The sequence below is a fragment of the Balaenoptera physalus genome (assembly GCF_965194825.1).
Source record: "Balaenoptera physalus genome assembly, chromosome: 8".
Lineage (NCBI taxonomy): Eukaryota > Metazoa > Chordata > Mammalia > Artiodactyla > Balaenopteridae > Balaenoptera > Balaenoptera physalus.
The window spans coordinates 50,343,335-50,366,367 of record NC_138887.1 but is presented as its reverse complement, the minus strand read 5'-3'; the positions used below and the strand labels follow the sequence as shown (position 1 = coordinate 50,366,367).

Below are 23,033 nucleotides of genomic sequence, written 5' to 3'. Positions count from 1 at the left end.
AACTTGGAATGAAGCTAAAAAGATAAGAGCCCTCTTATCTAGAAGAATTTCGCTCTGAATTTTCAGTTTCTTAACCACCTCCCCTCCCACTGCCATGGAATCATAAGAGACCCAGAGCAGAGCACCAATGTCTTCACCACGGTCTCCCACAGTGACGAGATGAGAAACAATGGTGAGCAAATCCGGACAGGAACCCGGTTACCAAGGAATTTACGTTCTAATACGAGGGACAGAGGTTTACCAAAGCCCCACAAATATGGGACGTAATCGAGAAGATAAATGCTACGAAGGAAAAGCACGAAGAAAGCCCTGAGGGAAGTGGCAGTTGGGCTGAAGCTGCAGAATGGGTATGAGTTAACCTGGAGGCCGCGGTGAGCGGGGGAGAGGGACCGAAGGGCGTTCCACACAGAACAAAACGAGCAGGGGCCTCGCAGGCCGGAGCCCGGTGAACCCCGGGACAGAAGGCACAGCACCCAGGACGCCTGGAACCGCGGGACCAGGGGAGCCTGGAGGGCCTCTGTCCTGAGGACAGTGAGAAGCCGCTCACAAGCTTGAAGCCCCTAGGTTTGTAAATTCACTGCGTTCGGCATCACGTCATTTTCAACTAGAGAAAGCCAAGCGGGAGCGGCGCGCCCGTTGGCGTTGAGCGTACACGTCTTCTGCCACGGCCTGGCACTTGGGCACCAGCGCTGCCGTCCGCTTTGTTTAACAACAGCACATGGCCTTCTTACCGTGAACTCCTCTGCCAGGGTCTTCGGTGGTCCACACCGCTGAGTAGGAACCCAGCCACCTCAGGGCTGTGACGGCCGCGTCCGTACGTTCGCTTTGGCGGGAAAGCGGACGCCGGCGGCGGACCCGGATGTTGAGGACTCGCCCTCTGTGAGAGGAGCCCGGGCTCCCAGGGTGACGGCGGCGAGCGTTTGTGGGCCTCCGGAACGTGCTGCTCGTCTTCGCCCTGTGGCTTCTCCATCATCTGGGTCCTCGGCAACACCTTTCGTGGCTTCTCTGCCTGAGGACAGGATGCCGGAGTGGGCGCCCGGGAAACTGAGAGGCTTGTGAAAGCCCGAGAGGCCAACGGCTCCGCGTCTGCTTTGACCCCAGCAAGGTCCGCCTGCCTGCCGGACGGAGGTGAGGACCGACCGGTTGCCTCATGGGGCTCAAGAAGCGCTGCCTTCTCCCCTCGCTGGCCGCCCTCCGCACTCTCCTCAGAGCGCCTAAGTAAAGGAGCTGAAAGTCTGAAAGTTGTTTGTTTGTTTTTTTCCTTTTTTCCCTCATGCTCTCAGATCTTTATTAGGTGACGTTTGGGCAAAAAAGAAAATCCCTGAAACTGTCGCCCAGTTGGTTCAGGACAAGTGGCATAGAGGCGCCTTTGCTTGCAGACGTTTCTCTCACTGAGGTGAAAGCCTAGCTTTGATTTTTTTTTTTTTTCCTAAAGGGGAGCTGACTGGCTGAATACATCAGAGCACAAATTCAGATTATGTGAAAAATGGTCAAGCAGAGGAAGGCAAGTCTCTGGGGACGAGACAAGCAGATGCCCCTGCTCTATAGGAAGACAGACAGGTGCCAGTTTTATGTTGGGCGCGGGGAAGGGGGGAGGGGTTATCTCTGCTCTTGCCAGATCGAGATTTGGCGGGAAGGGAACATGAAAAAATGGCGAAAGGACCGGGATAAAGTAATTACACGGGGAAGAAAACTCAAATCACGCAGCTCGAGAAGTCACGATCCTTCGTTGGTACCTGACCCCAGTACCCAAACAGTTCATCTTCCTGCAGTGAAATGTTCGTCACATCATTCTTCCGCTCAAAAACTTTTGGAGGCACATTCAGGAAGGAGAATAAATTCCTCCTCTTTGTTATTTGTTATTTCTGTTTCTATACAATCTGTCTCCTCCACAACCAACTCCCACTCTTCCCCAAAGGAATCTTCCCCTTCACCAGAAATCAGTATTTGTTTCCACCTCCTTGCTTGTGCTCATGTCGCTCCTCGTAGGAATCAGCTTGCTCTCTTCCTACCTTGGCCAGCTCTTACTCATCATTAGAACATCACCTTAGTCACACATCTGTGGAAACTTCCACAGCGACTCTAGTTTACATTTATTTCTCTCTCTCAGATCTTACAGCTCCGGTTACCTCTACCCTTCCTATTTGCAATCAGCCACGAATGAATGCACACTCCTTTGCTACTCTGTAACTATTCACACAGGTGCGTCTTGTCTCTTCCAAGAAAAACACAAGATCCTTGTCAGGAGCCACATGTGTTTAATCTCTTGATGAACATTAGAGTTCACCTGAGTGGGCAATTCCATTTCGTAAGCAACAGTGACATCTAGTGGTTGAAAGTTTGCATGGATTCTTCTGACTTTTTTAATAGTTGCATTTATAAGGAGAACGATATAGATTAAGCGATGAACCCAAATGATTCCTATCAATTACGCTTGCTCATGAAGGGACTTCAAATGCAAATTTATGATCTCTGCCTTCCCAGTGCTTCCCCCACTCTCCTGTGGTCCAGTGGCCCACAAACTGCTGGTAAGGGGTCCCTGCATGTGCTCCTTGCAAACCACAACTTCCCTTTCCCGTAGGAAGATCACTTGAAGCTTTCATGGTGATTATGCGATTTTTAATTCTGTGCTTCCTGTTGAGATAGAGGTTTATGTGCATAAATATTTATTTTGGAAATAAAATATGTAATTGAGGAAGAAACTTGAGATGATAAATATGATAGCCAGAGTAGAAACTCATTTCAAAGCCAAATGGGAGAGGCACTGTGGTGTAGAGGAAAGCTTGTGGACTTTGGCTTCTGAGGGACTTGGGATCAAATGCCAGGTCTTTCCGTTAAAGTCATGTGGTAGTTATGACAACTAACATCTCTGGGACTCATCCCAAACAATGAAGACGACATATACCTTGCCAAGCTGCTTTGGAGAGGATTAAATAGAATCATGTACCAAAAAGTTCTGGTCCAGAGTAGGTAGTCAATAAATGATAGCTACTATTATTATTATTTACATTTTGCTAAGAATTATTATCATCGTGTTTCCAATTTGATATCTTTTAAAAACAAAATCCTGGTTTTTAAATTTAGGAACATCGGTAACTAATTTTGATTCTGATTAAAATTACCTCATGTCTCTTGGTTTCAGAGGCTTAAGCTATAGAAAAATGAGTTTGGGAAAACTACTTGAAATCTCTGAAAATGAAATAGAAATTCTAATCTACCATAGACATTGAAATTTGAATAGTAATGAAGGGTTTAGAAGAACTGAAGCAGACTGAAATTATCTTTATATAGAGAACTTGAAAAACAACCTCTTTAGCTCATTATAAATTGTGAGACAACCTGGATTTCTGGAGGGAGAAAAAAGCACTAGGAATAAATATGTAAACAAGTTTATCACAAGAAAATATTAAGTACTTATATGGAATCTTAAAAAAAAATGGTTCTGATGAACCTAGGCGTAGGACAGGAATAAAGACTCAGACGTAGAGAATGGACCTGAGGACATGGGGAGGGGGAAGGGTAAGCTGGGACGAAGTGAGAGAGTGGCATGGACATATATACACTACCAAATGTAAAATAGATAGCTAGTGGGAAGCAGCCGCATAGCACAGGGAGATCAGCTCGGTGCTTTGTGACCACCTAGAGGGGTGGGATAGGGAGGATTGGAGGGAGATGCAAGAGGGAGGGGATATGGGGGTATATGTATATGTATAGCTGATTCACTTTGTTATACAGCAGAAACTAACATAACATTGTAAAGCAATTATACGCCAATAAAGATGTAAAAAATAATAATAATAAAATATTAGAAACATTGAAAAAAAAAGAAAATATTAAGTACTGACTTGTGTGGCCCCCCTGTGGGCGAAATGTGAATAACACCCTTTTTAAATGTATGGGGTTTTTGTTTTAGAAAATATCATTTGAGCTTTACCTGAACCCTAAGGTAAAGCAAGAACTTGTTTCAAAAGTTTACCCTTTTTGCCTATTATTGGGAACTTAGAAAACTTTTTTCCGTATAAGGGATGTTATATATGGTGATTTATTTCCCTGTCAATCCCAGATTAATGCCACAGTTAAACCTCAACTATATAGCCCCACAACTTGTATTAGCCCAAGTAGCAACAATGGACAGTGATGTTTCTTCAGGAGTGTCAAAGAACAATAGAATTTCTGGGTTGGAAGAAATTTGAGATCTCTATTCTAAATTCCAGCTGAGCATACCAAAAACACACCTTCCCCCAGTTGCCGCCCTAGCAAAGGGAGCAAATAATCCCCTTTCCACCTAGATCAGATATAACTCTCTTCTCCTGCTGAGAATTATAACAGAAACAGCAAGTCATGGACAGAAGACCTGGGCTCAAATTCTCACTCTTTTTTCTGTTATAGGAGAAGGGAGTAGAGAGTGGGGATTATCATCCCAAAATCCCATAAAGTTAAACAAAGGTCTCTTTTGTGCTCACATTAATGACCACTGCAGGTTGACTGCAACTGCATTCCAAGTCTTTTTCATTCTGTGAACTTGACTGAAATAGCAGCCACTGACAGGGACATGGTAGTCTGGTGGCAGAAGGAAAAAATAAATTGACCAATGAAATGCCTCAAGATTTCTGCTTGGAAGTGGCATGGGCCTCTTGCACTCACACTCCTCAATCAAAGCAAGTTATAGGGTCAAGCCTGATGTCTATAGAACAGTAAGTATACTGCTCTCATGGGGTAGAGCTCCAGAGAAGGGCAAAGTAGGGAAGGTCAGCAAATATTTTGAACAAATGCTGAAATGTGTTGTCTTTTGTGACTGTAAACAGATCACCTATGTTCTCTTAGTCCTAAGACTCAACCCCAAAATTACAGGTAACAATCCTCTCCAGCCTAAGCTCAGGATTGTGGTAAAGATCAAGTAAGACTATGGATATATTTTTATGTGTATGTCTGTGTGTTATTTTATCCTTTTCCAGAGATTCTGTACAGTAAGTCTCATGTGGAACCCTACTGTCTCTATTTTTTAAATGTTCCCGTGCATCTCAGAACCCAGAGAGCTTTTAGAAAATGCATAGTTCTGGGCCTTATGCCAAAGATTCTCATTCACCAGGACTGGGATGGAGTTCCAGATATTGCATTTTTAAAAGCTCCTCTGAGATTCTGACAAAACCAGGCAGGAAAACCTGAGCTATAGATCCTTTTCAACAACAAAATTCTGCAACCTGTAGTCAATAACTTCCCCTTTTTTTTCAGGGAGCAGGGAATTTTTATTGATTGCTTATATAACTTTCTGTTAGAAACTTCATTTTTTGTATCTCAATCTAATACAGATTGAGTTGACTAATATTAACCAGGGAAGAACAGGTATTGATTTGTTCATAAGAAAGTCGTAATGAAAGTTTGCTCAGCCGGGGAAAGAGATGGGTGACAGAAAAGTAAAGAGGAAAAGTAAAGGGGAGAGATACTTAAAGTGACTATATAGCACTGAGTGCAGAAATAACAGTGACGACAGCACCCATTTATTCTGTGATCACAGGCTCTGACTTAACATGAAGCCTCAAGATAGCCTTATGAAGTAGGAAATATTATACCTATATTAATCTGGGTGCCAGAAAAGTTGAGTCACACAGAAGTGGTAAAGCATGATTCACATTCAAGTCTGTCTAACTTCAAAGCACAGGATCTCAGCCACAGCAGTACCCAGATGTCAGTGTCACATACGCCTTCCAGGAAATTCCATCAAAGAGGCCACAAAAGGAGGGGGAGCAAAGAGTAACAAAATCGTCAAGGAAGCAGTATTTGCCAGGTGGCAACATCTCAGTGATCTCCCCTCATTGCTGTGTCCCAGAGGCTTCCGCTCCACTTCCAGACTTCCCTTTCTGCCACTGTCACTGTGAAGGCAACACTCAGACTGATGACCACAAGTGTTGCCACACTTCGTCATTTACTGTGTGCTTTCACAACTATCTCATTTACTATCCTCAAAAACAGTATTCAACAAAATGCAGAAGCCAAGATTGAGGTGATTTATCTACATCAGTATTTCCAAACGTTAAGTATTATTGGTCTGGATAATTTTTGTTGCAGGGCTGTGTCCTATGCATTGCCTGATGTTTAGCAGCAACCATGGATTCTACCCACTAGATGAACGACCACCCCCAATTATAACAAAATGTTTGCAGATATTGCCAGATGTTCTCTGGAGGAGGAAGTGGGGGGCGGCACAAAATTACCCCCAGTTCAGAACCGCTGGCCTAAAGTGATGTAACAAACAGGTAGAAATTACTGTCAAACCCACATCTTCTGGCTACAAACTAATGTATATTCCATTGCATCCCTGAAGCCTCCCTAGAAACATAAAATTTTGGAGCCCAGAGTTTTTAGGAACATCCAGGAAACTCCTTTGTTTAGCTGATGAGCAAGCTAAAGCATAGAGATATGAGGTGACTCTCACAATTTTATGGCTCAAAGCCATTTAAAACTAATTTTAAGCATTCCTAAGGTAGTTGTGAAAAGCCGTGTTACTGATGCCCATCATATGATAAGGGCACATCTTGTCCTATGGCTACATCTGTTAGCCATCACATCCCTCACAAAAGAGTACATCTGTCATGCCAGTCTTTGGGTCATGACTCTCCTTCACCTTCCACCCCAAACTCCCCACAGGAGCCAGCAGTGCTGATTGAGTTACCAAATTAGAATAGTGACTTAATGGCATTGATTCTTACGGATCAGCTTCCTTAAACTAAGATTTTTTTTTTTAATCAGCCAATAAACAACATCTGATAGCAAACAAAAAACTAGCTAGGGTATCTTTCTTTACAAAATCCAGGGACCTCTATGAGACTTACAGACACAGGGTGTTTTAACAGTGGAGAAATTGAGGTCATTCCCAGAGACAGAAAGTCTCATTGGAACAGCAGACTTGTCCAAGAGATGTTATCCTGTTCCCCACTCAGAACATGCCTCCAGTTGGAGGTTATTTCCTCATAATCATTTTTGGCCCTTTGCTGAGATCAAGAAGAATATTTATTCTTACCATTTTAACATCTAATATAGTCTTTACTAGCCTTGGAGCAACTTGAAGACAAAGGCTCTCCTCCGTTTATTATGCACTACACCCTCAATAAGCAACACAAACTAGGTGGCCAATAAATATTTATTAGGCAGCTTAAAAAGAAAAATTAGGGCTTCCTGATTGACTTTCATGATCCCAGAATCCACCAGGAAGCATTTTTCTTCTCCAGATGAGATGGACCCAGAGATAGAAGAAGCTTATGAAAAGTTTTGTTTGGAATCAGAGCATAGGTGAAAACAGTAAAATTAAATTTCAGCACATCAATTTTATAAAGCAGTTTAGGTTATGGTGATTTAGCAGAACACAGGAAAGCAAGAAAATGTGTCACACATACCAAATTAAGGATGTTGAGTTTTGTTACTAATGTATGTGACTTTAATTTTGTTGAACACTCTCTGCCAAAATAAACTTTATTCCCTATAACTTAAAAAAAAAAAAAAAAAAAACCTTTCAGAATTCTGCCTCTTTGTTCCCACCCAGGAAAACCTACAGGTAAGATCATCCTAATCCAGTGCATACCTTGGGGTTTCTAACACGAGTGCTTTGACCCACCAGACTTCCACATCTACTGGTAGGGTGAGACTTGGAGAAAATAAACTAGTCCCTAGTCCCAGCAAACCCAAAGACTTTGTTTTTTGCTTAAACTATTTGGCCCTGGATTTCTGTCACTTGTAACCTAGAGTCCTAACTAATACACTGTAGTCAGGAATATTCAACTTTTAACACATAAAATTTGCAAAATAAACCAGGTAGGTAACCTTGTTCAGACTACCAGTGCTAAAACAATTCATGCCATACCATTGTTGCCTTTGATGTTGAGGCCTTTTGGTCACCTACAGAAGTTCCTATGGTACTAGAAACCAGACCTCCAAGAAACATAAAATCTGTCGTAGGTGTTCCAGGAAGGTAAAAGGAAAACCACATTTCTGACCAGATGAGGACCTTTGGAAAATGGAGGAATGCCGTGCTCAAAGAGCCTTTCTTCTAAGCTTTTCTGACTCTCCCTTCCTGTCCCTTTTGTCTACATTCTGATATACTCCATGCCTGAGCTCTTTACCCAGTTCCACTTTTCTCAGAGATTCTTTAGATAGCATTAGCTCTGTGTGAGAAAGTATTCCTTTCATCAAGAAACCAATAGAATCTTAGCTCCCCCCCCTCACCTTCATGCCTGTAGTGGCAGCTGTTGTGATGTAGCCGTTCCTTAGATTTACAAGTTTCTCAAGCAGGTCTTCTCCATCCTTAACTCATGATATTCAATTCTTTGCTGCTCCAATTATTACTTCTTTGGTCATACACAGAATTTCAGAACAGATGGACCTGGATGCCAAATGTTGCTGTAAAGTTTAACTTTTTTCTTGCTCTAAATTTAAAATGTCACTATAATACTCAGTCTATGAAGAACTTAAAGCTATTGTTTTTAAAAAGTGCCCTATAACTCCTGGAGAAGTAGTAGTACATTAACACATTACCTCAGAATAGAGTTAGTATATAGAAAACCACCCACCCACATATGCTACAAGTACATCTAATATATGAATACAAGAATTTGTCTTGTTTTATAGCAATAGCACAAGAACTTCTGTGTTAGTCATGTTTTTTTATTTTCTTTATTTTCTGATGCTTTGACATCTTGGGGCCTTATTGGCCCTAGAGGGACTACTCCTCCTATGGTTAGCTAATTCCTAGAGAGAGCAGACAATTCATCCTGGAGTACTCCTTTTATATGCAAGCCATATAAAATCCAGAGCCCATACCTTTAACCATCTCCTTTATTAGGCTATCACATGCTGAACAAGCCACTATCCTTCTGCCCTAATCACCACAAGGAAGGTAAGGTGCCAGACGACTAGAGAAGCCCCTACACCCCAGAGTCCACTGAAATTATTCACACTAGCCAATTCTAAGCCTGCTTATCCTGCTTTGCCTTGCCTTTTTCACAGAAACTACAGTAAAGGCTCTTGCACACGGTTTCCTCTGCTTCCTCTGCCTGCTTTCCAACCCTGGTGCTTTCTTGGGTGGCACTGATGGAGAAGTATGCTTCATGTTTCTAGGGATCTGTGAGTATGAACTTCTTCCTTCATGAAAGTCATTTCTGTGTCTATATGTCTTACCATATCTGATTAAAATAAATCCTGGGTACATTTTAAAATACATCCTAATCCTATTAACTATTGAGCAAAATAGCTTCTAATAGTAAATGTATTATTAATCTAATAGTTTCTACAATATTCAGAGGTTTCCTTGTGAAACATTTTCTTTTTAAGTAAGACTTCAAGAGAGGAAAATTCAACCCCACTGAGACTATTTTGGAATGAATCACTTCCATATTCTTTAGGAAAAACTCAGTAATAATCAAAGTTTATTGAGTTGGATTAGTGGTCTAATAATCTCTATAATCTCTTTTTGATATGAATAAAACACTGTGAGTCACCTAAGGAAAAATAATTTTCCCTTTTGTAGATTAGAAGTGATTCCAGAAATTTTTACAAAACTCAAGGGGAAAGACATTGCTTCTAACAACTTCCCTAATTGTTCATTCAGAACTGGTGGTTTATCTTGTAATTTATTTAGGAAGGAGCTATTAAGAAGCAAGTGACCCTCACATGTGACTAGCTAGTGTTTCCTTCCCTGGAGGAAATTAATCTTGTGGCAAATTATGCATTTTCTTTTAGTTGATGTTTAAATGAGAATGGAGTTGATGGCCTGGATGTGGACAAAATATATTTATAAATGCCTGGCTGCCTGGCTGGGAGATTTTACACACAAGAGCTACATAAATGTAACCTTTCATAATTCATATTATGAAATAAAAACATCATTGTCCCAGAGAAGTTATTTTTCCTCCATTTAGAAGAGGGACTTGAAAAAAAATCTGTATATAAAAACAACCAGGGTTAGAGCCAGGTGCCCATTACTTTATGCAATGGACCTCAAACTCTAATTTGAATAAAATCACTTGTAGAGCTTGTTAAAAATGTCTATTCATGGGCCATACTCTCCACAGATTCTAATTCAAAAGTCTGAAGAGAGGGTCAAGAATCTGCATTTTTATCAGGAAGTTTGTATCCTGACACAGGTGTTCCAAGAATCACAATATAATAATCACAGGGAAACCACTAGCCTACTTTGCCTGCTTTGGAAGACTCATTGTTGAGCCATGTATGCAGTCAGCTGCCAGCTTTTGGGTCCTAAAGTATCTCCTAGTAGCAGCTTCTCTCTAAACATCGGGTTGATAATATTAAGTTCATGTATACAGTATATATACATTTATAGATAGGTAGATCTGGATACCTAGGTATAGATATGTTATTGATACCACCTCATCTGATCGAGACATAAATGGGTAAAATTTCCAGCTCAGTCACTTACTGACTATCCAAGTCAGACCAAGTTAAACACTTCCTCATTTTTTAAATGGAATTATAATGCCACTTCACAAAATTGTGATGAGGATTAAAGGAGCATTTGTATATAATGCATTTAACCCAGTACCCAGCAAAGAGCAAGGATAAGAGTGGAGACGGTACAACCGACTGATGTTTTATACATTTGTAAAGAAATTGTTGTATGGTTTCCAGAGCTCTTTCAATCACATCATTTAATTATATCCTCACAATGTGCATGTGAGGTAGAGAGTACAGATTATTGTTCCAGTTTTAAAATGAGGTTTAATCTCAGTCTGCTGCCATGATCATTTGATCATAGGCTCAGTGGGAAAAAATGAGCCTCAAAGTGGTTGAGAGAGTAGGAGTTTCTTTTGCCTTTTGAAGCCAAGGAATTAGTGTGCCCCCGAATGCTTCTTGAAACTTCAGAGCTCAAGGTGAATTTCAAATTTGTAGAATGGCAGAGTAGTAGTGGTTAAGAGCATAGGTTTTGGAGTAGACAAATTTGGCTCTGCCACTTTAATAGTTGTGTTAACTTGACAATGTTATTTAAGTCTTCTAAGCCTCAATAGCTTCTTATAAAAATGAGACTAATAAAGCAATGATTAAATAAGATAATTTTCATAATAGCAATAATAATATCTAATATTTATTGACGCCTCCATAAAATATTTTGTACAGTGTATAGCAGAGTAATGCTCAGAATAGAGCTAGTATATAAGAAACCACCCACCCACACATGCTACAGGTACTGCTAATGTATAGGAACTGTTATTACTGTTGCTAACTTAAAGAGTAAAGCAATAAATTTTTTATTAATGTGAAGAGATAGCTAATGGACAAATTATTAGTCAGTATTATAACCACTTACTTTATTAAGAAACAGAGTAAACATGAGGAAACTATGTAGCTAGGCCCAGATCACAAAATGACTCCATGGCAGGGTCAGATTTCTGCCCTGTCCAAGACCTTGTCTCTTCTCCAGGGATCACTGTGATCCTTTCATTTCACTCAAAAGAAAGACTTTCACTTCGAGAATTCCCTCGTAGAGTTCCATGGCTTTATACCAAATGCTTTGGGATCTGGAAAATTACCTTATACTCTGATGTTTAATATTCTGAGTTTCTGTTAAACATGGAGTTTTTGCTGAGTTAAAGACGCACACAGTTCTTACAGGTTCCAGTTTGGAACCAACCCTAAATCTTTTGTGGCTTTGAGTTAGTCTTGGCAAAACACTTCCAGAGTGGGAGGATTTTTTAATGGGTTTCTTTAAAGAGTCACTTTAAAGCATTCATTTAGGCTCAAACCAAAGTAAACTGACCAATCTATTCCCATGGATTTTAGAGGAACAAGGGTTAGAATTCAGAGGAAATGTGGTAAGCAAAGCCTACTGAGAATTTGGTTGATACTGCAGGCCATTAAGTGACCACGGTGTCACTAAAAGGAACTTTCTCACAAAGGAATTTTCTCACAAAAGTTCCTACTGTGTTATGCTCCCATAATATTAGAAGTGTTTTGAATATATATCTGTATATATACACACATAATATTTATACTTTGTACCAATGCCAGAGGTTGTCATAAAGTTGATATTTTGCTGAATATCAAATATCAAACTTCCAGTATAAAAGAATAACTCTAAAACATTTTTATTGACTATAGCAGTGAAAATTTAAAAGTCTAACACAACAGTGAAGAACCATAATTTTCCAAACACTGTCAGCTGCTAACAGGTCCTACAGTTATTACAGAGCACATCTGTCTTACTGAGTAGACATTTTTCTAAGTAAAAGACAAAGATATTTTCCCACAATACTTTTTTTTCCTCGTCTCCATAGTTTTTATATTCTTTGTTAGATCTGAAAATTGTATATGATTTTGGAGCTTTTTCACCCTCAGGAATATTTGAGATGGGAAACTGATATTCTGCTCTTAATTCTTTCTCATAAGTTATGAAGAATTTTAAATGGGGCTTTTTTTCCTGAAAGGACTCATGGCTCAAATATATTTTAAAAGTTAAAAAATATGTCTTATATTGGTGACATTGTTTAGTATTGGGATGAATGTTAGTATCCAATAATTCCATAAAGATTAAAAGAATAATACCATTTTATTTCTATTGTACTCTATCTTTAAAATAATGTAATAATTGTTTTTAATAGTTTTCCTAAATCTATCTAGCTAAAGTACCTTCTCTTCTTTTAACATTCAGTCAAATTTCTTCCTTTGTCAACTCTTATCTTTTTTTAATTGAGATATAATTGACATACAACATTGTGTAAGTTTAAGGTGTACAACATGTTGATTTGATACCTTTATATACTGCAATATGATTACCACTGTAGCATTAGCTAACACCTCTAGCACATCACATAATTATAATTTCATTTTGTGTGAGAACGTTTAAGATCTAATCTCTTAGCACCCTTAAAGCTTATAATACATGATTGTGGAATATTGTCACACTACTGTGCATTAGATCTTCAGAACTTATTTATCTTCTAACCACAAATTTGTATCCTTTGGCTATCATCTCCATCTCCCCATTTCTCCCACTTCCCAGCCCCTGGAAATAGCCATACTACTCTGTTTCTATGAATTAACTTTTTTAGATTTCACATACAGCATACCTCAGAGATATTGCAGGTTTGTTTCCAGACCACTGCAATAAAACAAGTCACACAAATTTTTGGGTTTCCCCAAAATTATGAAAGTTATGTTTACACTGTGCTATAGTCTATTAAACGTGCTATGGTATTATGTCTTTAAAAACATGTACATACCTTAATTAAATAATACTTTATTACTAAAAATGCTAACCATCATCTGGGCCTTCAGCAAGTTGTAATCTTTTTGCAATACTATGATCAGATATAACTGATCATAGGTCACCATAACAAAATACAATAATAATGAAAAAGTTTGAAATTTCGCAAGAATTACCAAATGTGAAACAGAGACATGAAGTGAGCAAATGCTCTTGGAAAAAAATGGCACTGATAGACTTGCTCAACACAGGATTGCAATAAAACTTCAATTTGTAAAAAACTCAATATCTGCAAAGTGCAGTAAAGCTAAATGCAGTAAAACGAGGCATGCCTATATAAGTAAGATCACGTAGTATTTGTCTTTGTCTGACTTATCTCACTTGGCATAATGGATCCATCCATGTTGTTAAAAATAGCAGGATTTCCTCCTTTTCCATGGAGGAAAATATTCCATTGTATACATATACCACATCTTCTTTATCCATTCATCCGTTGATGGATGCTTAGGTTGTTTCCATATTTTGGCTATTGTGAGTAATGCTGCAATAAACATGAGGTGCAGATATCTCTTCAATATGCTGTTTTTATTTCCTTTGTATATCTACCCAAAAGTGGGATTGCTGAATCATTATGGCAGTTCTACATTTAATATTTTGAGCAACCTCCATACTGGCTTTAGTATCAGGGTAATGCTGGTTTTGTAAAATGAGTTTGGGTGGGTTCCCTACTCTTCAAATTTTGGAAGAGTATGAGAAGGATTGGCATTAATTCTTCTCTAAGTGCTTGGTAAAATTTACAGGGAAACCATGTGTTCCTGGCCTTTTCTTTCTTGGGAGGTTTTTGATTACTGATTGAATATTCTTACTTATTATTGGTCTGTTCAGATCTTCTACTTCTTCATGATTCTTGATTGGTTGACATGAATCTTGATAGATTGTATCTCTTTCTAGGAATTTATCCATTTGTTCTAGGTTATCTGGTTTGTTGGTATGTAATTTTTCATAGTAGACTTATGATCTTTTGTATTTTGTGTTATTGATTGTAATAACTCCTTTCATTTCTGATTTTATTTATCTGAGTCTTTCCTCTCTTTTTCTCAGTTAGTCTACCTAATGGTTTGTTAGTTTTGTTTATCTTTATTGTTTATTTATTTATTTTTTTGGCCATGCTGTGTGGCATGCGGGATCTTAGTTTCCCTGACCGGGGATCGAACCCATGCCCCCTGCAGTGGAACTGCGGAGTCTTAACCACTGGACCACCAGGGAAGTCCCAATTTTGTTTATCTTTTTAAAAAATCAGCCCTTAGTTTCTTTTTTTTCTGTTGTTTTTCTAGTCTCGATGTCATTTATTTACATTCTGATCTTTCTTATTTCCTTCCTTCTACTAGCTTAGGCTTAGTTTGTTCTTTTTCTAGTTCCTTGAAGTGTACAGTTAGGTTGTTTATTTGAGATTTTTCTTTTTCTTAATGTAGGCATTTATCATTATAATCCTCTCTCTTAGAACTACTTTTGCTGCATCCTATAAATTTTGGTATGTTGTGTTTCCATTTTCATTTGTTTCAAGACTTTTTAAATTTCCCTTTTGATTTCTTCTTTGATTCAATGTTTGTTCAGGGGTATGTTGTCTTAATTTCCACATATTTGTGAATTTTCCAGTTTTCTTCCATTATTGATTTCTAGTTTCATACTATTATGGTCCAAAAAGATACTTGGTATTTCAATCTTCTTAAATTTGCTAAGACTTGTTTTGTGAGCTAACATATGATATATCCTGGAGAATGTTCCGTGCATGCTTGAGAATAATGTGTATTCTGCTGCTGTCAGATGGAATGTTCTGTATATGTCTGATGGGTTCATTTGGTCTAAAGTAAAATTCTAGTCCAATGTCTCCTTATTAATTTTCTGTCTGGATTATCTATCCACTGTTGAAAGTGAGATACTGAAGTTCCCTACAATTATTATATTGTTCTCTGTTTCTCCCTTTAGATCTGTTAGTATTTGCTTAATATGTTTAGGTGCTCCAATGTTAGGTGTATACATATTTACAATTGTTATATCTTCTTGATGAATTGACCTCTTTATTATTATATAATGATTACCTTCTTTGTCTCTTGTTACAATTTTTACTTAAAGTCCATTTTGTCTGATATAAATGAGGCTACCCCTGTTCTCTTTTGATTTCCATTTGCATGGAATATCTTTTTCCATCCCTCACTTTGCACCTATGTGTGTCCTTAAAGGTGAAGTGAATCTCTTGTAGGCATATAGTTGGGTCTTGCGGGTTTTTTTATTCTGTCAGCCACTTTATGCCTTTTGATTGGAGAATTTAATCTGTTTACATTTTAGTAATTATTGATAGGTGAGGACTTACTAATGCCATCTTATTGTTTTCTGGCTATTTTGTAGTTCCATTGCTTCTCTCTTCCTCTCTTGCTAGCTTCCTTTGTGAATTCATGATTATCATAGTGGTAGGCTTTAATTCCCTTCTCTTTATCTATTGTGTATCTACTGTAGGTTTTTACTCTCTGGTTACCATGAGGGTTATTTAAAACATCATTTGCCAGTTATTTTAAGCTGATAACAACCTAATTTTGATCACATCTAGAAACTCTACCCTTTTACTCCTTCCCCCCTTTTATGTTTTAATGTAATAATTTAACTCTTTTTATTATATTGCATATCCATTAACTAATTATTGTAGCTATGGTTATTTTAATACTTTTGTCCTTTAACCTTTATACTTAGAGTTAAGTAGTGCCACCATATTACAGTGTTGGACTATTCTGAATTTGACTATATACTTAACTTTACCTGTGTTTTTTATATTTTTATATATTTACATGTTACTAATTAATGTCCTTTTATTTCAGCTTTAAGAACTCCTGTCAGCATAGGCAGGTCTTGTGGTGATGAATTCCCTCAGCTTTTGTTTGTCTGGGAAAGTCTTTATCTCTCCTTCATTTATGAATGACAGCTTTGCCAAGGTATTCTTGGTTGGCAGTTTTCTTCTTTCAGTGCTTTGAATATATCATCCCACTTTCTCCTGGCCTGCAAGGTTTCTGCTGAAAAATCTGCTGTTAGCCTTATGAGAGGGTTCCCTTATACGTGAGGAATTTCTTTTGTCTTGCTGCTTTTAAAATTCTCTCTTTGTCTTTGATTTTAGACAATTTTATCATAATATGTCTCGGAGAAGATCATTTTGAGTTGAAATTGTTTGTAAACTTATGTGCCTCATGAACTAGAATGTCCAATCTCTCCCCAGATTTGGGGAGTTCACAGTCATTATTTCTTAAAATAAGCTTTCTACCCCTTTCTCCCTCTCTTCTCCTTCTATGACTCTAATAACACATAGATTATTTCTCTTGATAGTATCCTATAGTTCATGTAAGCCTTCTTCACCTTCTTCACTCTTTTTCATTCATTCATTTATCATTTTATTTTCATTTTTTCTTGTTATCCTCTGGCTGGTAATTTCAAATGACCTGTCTTCTACTTCATAGATTCTTCCTTCTGCTTCATTGATAGGCTGTTGACAGTTTCTATTTCATTTTTTTCCATTCATTGCATTCTTCATCTCCAGAATTAGTTTGGTTCTCTTTTTATGATTTTTGTTTCTTTTATACTTCTCATTTTGTTCATGTATTGTATCCTTGATATTGTTGAATTGTCTTTCTGTTTTCTAGTAGCTCACTGAGCTTCCTTAAAACAGTTATCTTGAATTCTTTTTTTTTTTTTCTTTTTTTTCTTGAATTCTTTATCAGGCAAATCTCAGATCTCCATTTCTTTGGGATCACTTACTAGAAAATTATTGTGTTCCTTTGGTAGTGTCCAGTTTCCTTGATTTTTTATATTTCTTGCAGTCTTACATTGCTGTCTTTGCATTTGAAGAAGCAGCCACCTCTTCTAGTCTTTACTGACTGACTTCAGGAGAGAAATATACTCCATCAGCCCTGTTAGGGATTCTGAAGTTTTCTTAGACCTTTTCTGTGGGTATGTCTACTCCACACTTCTTACTCCCTCTTGGAGGGAAATTCTTAAGACTGTATGCCTTCTCTTGAACCTGCAAAGCCAGACCAGGTTCTGACAGCTTCTCATTTTCTTTATTTTCCTAGGGCATTTCTCACTTTTGTGTGCTTTTTCCCAGTCCTGTATACTTGGGTCAGCTTTCTACACATGTGCATACATGCTCACTAGCTATTTGCAAAGCTTTGCTTCCACCATCCTCAGGGGTGTACACAGGGAGCCAGCCACAGGGTTGGGAGGTAGTAGATTGTGGGTGAGGCATGCAGAATGTTGGGGGTACCCATGGGCCAATTGGGGAGATCTGTAGGCAAGGCATCTCAAGCAGCTTAAGAGCTGGCTTCTTGATGGAGTCTGCCATATGGCTAGTAGGATCTGCATCCCTTTGATATGTTCCATTCTGAGCTCTGACTGCTATTATCCCAGCCACTCCCTGTCCCTTAGTCATGCAGCACACCTCAGTGTTCTAGATGGGGCAAGAAAGGAATTGGTATCTTTAACGGTCTCCTGCATAGCTGAGAAAGTTAAACTATTCCTCTTACCCTCTTCAATCCATTCAATCTCAGATTTTTGCTCCAACAGTGTGCTGGAACTTTTCTGCTGGACTACCCCCAGACATCTCCAAAGGCACTCTTGTCTGTGAGTGATTGTCTAAATCAGTGTTTTTTGGATGGAAGATGGTAGAAATCTCCTACTTCACCATTTTGATATCTAACTCTGCCTTCACCTCTTTTTTTAAAATCATGATGTTACACTGACATCTTGTGGTAATTGATATGGCTTGTGTGTCCTAAACTGACAAAATTAAGCAAGTAGTGACATAATTCAAAAAGGAAGAGAGGTATTATTGAGTTGTAGACATTGTGCTTAGTGCTGTAGTAAGAATTAAATAGCTTGCCCAAAGTTATATGTGTGGGGAATCCAGAATTTGACTTTAGGTAGTTTGACTCTAGCAATGTGCTTTCCAATATGATAGCGACTAGCCATGTGTGGCTTTTTAAGTTTAAATTAATTAAATTATATAAAACTAGAAATTCAGTTCCCTTGACAGCCACATTACAAGTGCTCAATAGCTACACATGCCTAGTGAGTACCATCTTGGACAATGTAGAGAATATCTCCATTTTTGCAGAAACTTTTATTGGACAACACTGCCCTAGAAGCAAAACTCTTGACATCTCTACTACACCACTTCACCTGTGCTTTTATATAACACTGTCAGATTATTAAAGCAAGTTTATTCTCAAAATTTTAATTATTCCTTCTCTGCAGATGACTATTACAAGTATATATCTAGCTTGGCAATTTTCCTAATTATCAGTTCCACATTTCCATCTGTATGGCAGATTTGTTCACTTGGACACTCTAATATAAACCCAAACTTTCATTTTTAAACAGAATGTCACTTTTTCCCCCAAACCAGCTTCCTCTCCTCACTTCCCCATTTCCATCTTTCCTACTCTTTTATTCCCAGTTTCTGAAGTTTAGTCATTGAACTTTTATTTTTGATTCCTTCTTTCTTGTCCTCTGAATCTGTATCTTGTCAACCTTTCCTTAAAAATATCTCTCAAATATGACTTTCTTACTGCTATCAAACTAGACCATAATGGGTCTACCTGAATCTTGTCTTTTCCCAGGTCCTTACAGTCAACCCTTGATATCAGATTAAATGTATCAAATATCAATGGCCCTGTCACTCTCATTCTCAGAAAATTATAATAGTTGCCTGAAAAATTGGGCAGTGCCTTCTACAATCTTATCTACCTTATCTCTTCCTTGATTTTGGCATGAACTGTTCATTCTAACCAGAACGGTCTCATGCCTCTATTGTGAAATAATTCACCTTTGCATTCCTGAAATTATGTTCTTGTTCCTCCTCCACAAATCTCCATTTATTGACATCTTAACCATCCTCCAAAGACTAACCTCAGGGCCCTTCTCATCTGTGTGTTAAAACCATTTAGGTCATAATGTTCTTTGTAGATGCTGGAATAGTCACTCTATGTACTATTCATCACATAACTTCCTGTCTTGCTGGGTGTAATAGTCAGGATTCTCCAGAAAAACCTATTTGTTTTGTCTATATCTATATCTATCTGTATCTGTCTATCTAGAGAGAGAGAGATTGGAAATGGGGAGCACTGATTTTTAAAAATTGGCTCACATGAATGTGGTGGCTGGCAAGCCCCAAATCCTCAGGGCAAGCTAGGAGGCTAGAAATTCTAGCAAGAAGTTGATATTTTGAGTCTGAAGACAGTCCTTGAAGCAGAATTATTTCCTTTTTAGAGGACCTCAGTCTTCTCTCTTAGGGCTTTAACAGATTAGATGATGCCCACCCACGTTATGAAGGGTAATCTGCTATACTCAAAATCTACTAACCTAAATGTCAATCACAACTAAAAAATTACCTTCACAACATCCTTTAGATTGGTGTTTAATCAAAAAACTGGGTGCCATTGCCCAGCCAAACTGACACATAAAATAAACCATCACATCAGATATATATAATTTTGGAGCTCTTATATATAATTCTCAACTCTGCAATCTAGGTAGACATGTGGAGGGAAGAGGATAACAGCATTTCAGGAAATGCAGTAAGGCAAAGTATAAATATTAGAGGATATGTAAACAATTGGATCTTGTTTTTTTTTTTAATTTTTATTGGAGTATAATTGCTTTACAATGTTGTGTTACTTTCTACAGCAGCAAAGTGAATCAGCTATACATATACATGTATCCCCTCTTTTTTGGATTTCCTTCCCATTTAGGTCACTACAGAGCATCGAGTACAGTTCCCTGTGCTATACAGTAGGTTCTCATTAGTTACCTATTTTATACATAGTATCAATAGTGTATATATGTCAATCCCAATCTCCCAATTCCTCACACCCCCCTTTCCGCCTTGATATCCATATATTTGTTCTCTCCGCCTGTATCTCTACTTCTGCTTTGCAAATAAGATCATCTATACCATTTTTCAAGATTCCACATATATGCATTAATATATGATATTTGTTTTTCTCTTTCTGACTTACTTCAGTCTGTAATGACAATCTCTAGGTCCATCCATGTCTCTACAAATGACCCAATTTCATTGCTTTTTATGGTTGAGTAATATTCCATTGTATATATCTACCACATCTTCTTTATCATTGCTCTGTCGATGGACATTTAGGTTGCTTCCATGTCCTGGCTATTGTAAATAGTGCTGCAATGAACATTGGAGTGCATTATCTTTTTGAATTATGGTTTTCTCTGGATACATACCCAGGAAAGGGATTGCTGGATCATATGGTAGCTCTATTTTTAGTTTTTTCAGAAACCGCCATACTGTCCTCCATAGTGGCTGTACCAATTTATATTCCCACCAACAGTGAAGGAGGGTTTCTTTTTCTCCACAGCCTCTCCAGCATTTATTATTTGTAGACATTTTAATGATGGCTATTCTGACTGGTGTGAGGTGATGCCTCATTGTAGTGTTCATTTGCATTTCTCTAATAATTAGCAATATTGAGCATCTTTTTGTGTGCCTATTGGCCATCTGTATGTCTTCTTTGGAGAAATGTCTATTTATGTCTCCTGCCCATTTTTTGATTGGGTTGTTTGTTTGTTTTTTTATGATAAACTGTATGAACTGTATGTTTGTATATTTTGGAAATTAATCCCTTGCCAGTAGCATTGTTTGCAAATATTTTCTCCCAGACCACAGGTTGTCTGTTTTGTTTATGGTTTCCTTTGCTGTGAGAAAGCTTTTCCATTTAATTAGGTCCCATTTGTTTATTTTTGTTTTTATTTCCATTACTCTAGGGGAGGGATCCAAAAAAAATATTGCTGCAATTTATGTCAAAGAGTGTTCTGCCTATGTTTTCCTCTAGGAGTGTTAGAGTATCTGGTTTTAACATTTAGGTCTTCAATCCATTTTGAGTTTGTTTTTGTATGTGGTGTTAGAGAATGTTCTAATTTCATTCCTTTACTTGTAGCTGCCAGTTTTCCCAGCACCACTTATTGAACATACTGTCTTTTCTCCATTGTATATTCTTGCCTCCTTTGTCATAGATTAATTGACCATAAGTGTGTGGGTTTATTTCTGGGCTTTCTATAAGCATGCCCATTCTGGCCACTTTTATTCAACATAGGTTTGGAAGTCCTAGCCACAGCAATCAGAGAAGAAAAAGAAATAAAAGGAATCAAAAATTGGAAAAGAAGAAGTAAAACTGTCCCTGTTTGCAGATGATATGACACCATACATAGAAAATCCTAAAATACTACCAGAAAACTATTGATACTACAGTCATCAACGAATTTGGTAAAGTTTCAGGATACAAAATTAATACACAGAAATCTGTTGCATTTTTATACACAAACAACAAAAGATCAGAAAGAAAAAGTAAGTATATCACATCTTATACACTGGAATATTACTCAGCCATAAAAGAAGAATGAAATAATGCAATTTGCAGCAACATGGATGGACCTAGGGGTTATCATAGTAAATGAAGTAAGTCAGACAGAGAAATATATAATTTATATGTGGAATCTTAAAAAAAATGATACAAATGAACTTATATACAAAACAGAAATAGACCCACAGACAGAAAACAAACTTATGGTTACCAAAGGGAACGGGTGGGGAGGGATAAATTAGGAGTTGGGGATTAACATATACACACTACTATATATAAAATAGTTAACCAACAAGGACCTACTGTATAGCACAGGGAACTCTACTCAATATTTTGTAATAACCTACAAGGGAAAAGAGTCTAATATATATGTATGTGTAACTGAGTCACTTTGCTGTACACCTGAAACTAACACAGCATTGTAAATCAACTATACTTAAATTTAAAAAAGAAAGAAATTAAGAAGACAATCCCATTTGCCACCACATAAAAAAAAATAAAATACCTAGGAATAAACCTACCTAAGGAAGCAAAAGACCTGAAAACTATAGATGCTGATGAAAGAAATCAAAGATGACACAACCAGATGGAAAGATATTCCGTATTCTTGGATTAAAAGAATCAACATTGTGAAAATGACCATACTACTGAAAGCAATCTACAGATGCAATGCAACCCCTATCAAATTACCAATGGCATTTTTCACAGTATCAGAAAAAAAGTTTTTTTAATTTCTATGGAAACACAAAAGACCTTGAATAGCCAAAATAATCTTAAGAAAGAAGAATGGAGCCGGAGGAATCATGCTCCATGACTTCAGACTATACTACAAAGCTACAGTAATCAAAACATTATGGTACTGGCATAAAAACAGATATTTAAATCAATGGAACAGGATTTACCACAATTTTTTTTTTAATTTAAATTATACAAGGTCCCAGGTGTTGCTGATTGTGCTGGTCTTGGGACCACACTGAGTAGTGAGGCTGTAGTACAGAGAAAAACCGTGTGTGAGTTCCTTAGGAGATGGGAAAATATCTTTTTATTTTTATAAACTAGCAGCCACATCATATAAGCTCAAAATTTGTTTCAATGAATTCATGAAGGAATAGGTAAATAAATATAATCTAATAGGGTAACTATGAATTGTAATACAAGTCAGAATGCTTCAATGAACATAATACAGCTTTGAGCAAAGTTCAGAAGGAAATCAGAGAAGGAGGTGATTATTTACAGGTAACGACAATGAGATAATTAAATGAATGCTTTTCATATAGGATTAGTCAATGAATATTTGCTGTGCAAATGTGCCATTGACATTGAAAAGATTTATTTTACTTATTATAATTACTAACCCAGCTAACTAAAAAATATTATGGGACTAAACAATAGAAAATTGGGTA

At 37.7% G+C, this 23,033-nt stretch overlaps 1 long non-coding RNA gene across 2 annotated transcripts in view; it reads right to left on the bottom strand.

The window, feature by feature from the left end:
• The window catches only part of LOC309665923, a 265,959-nt gene extending 249,033 nt beyond the window's left edge, over positions 1–16,926 (bottom strand). For both annotated transcript variants that reach the window (XR_014266765.1, XR_014266766.1), the window contains exon 1: positions 732–16,926. This is a non-coding gene — a long non-coding RNA (uncharacterized lncRNA). The remainder of the gene's footprint in view (positions 1–731) is intronic.
• Positions 16,927–23,033: the final 6,107 nt, after the last annotated feature.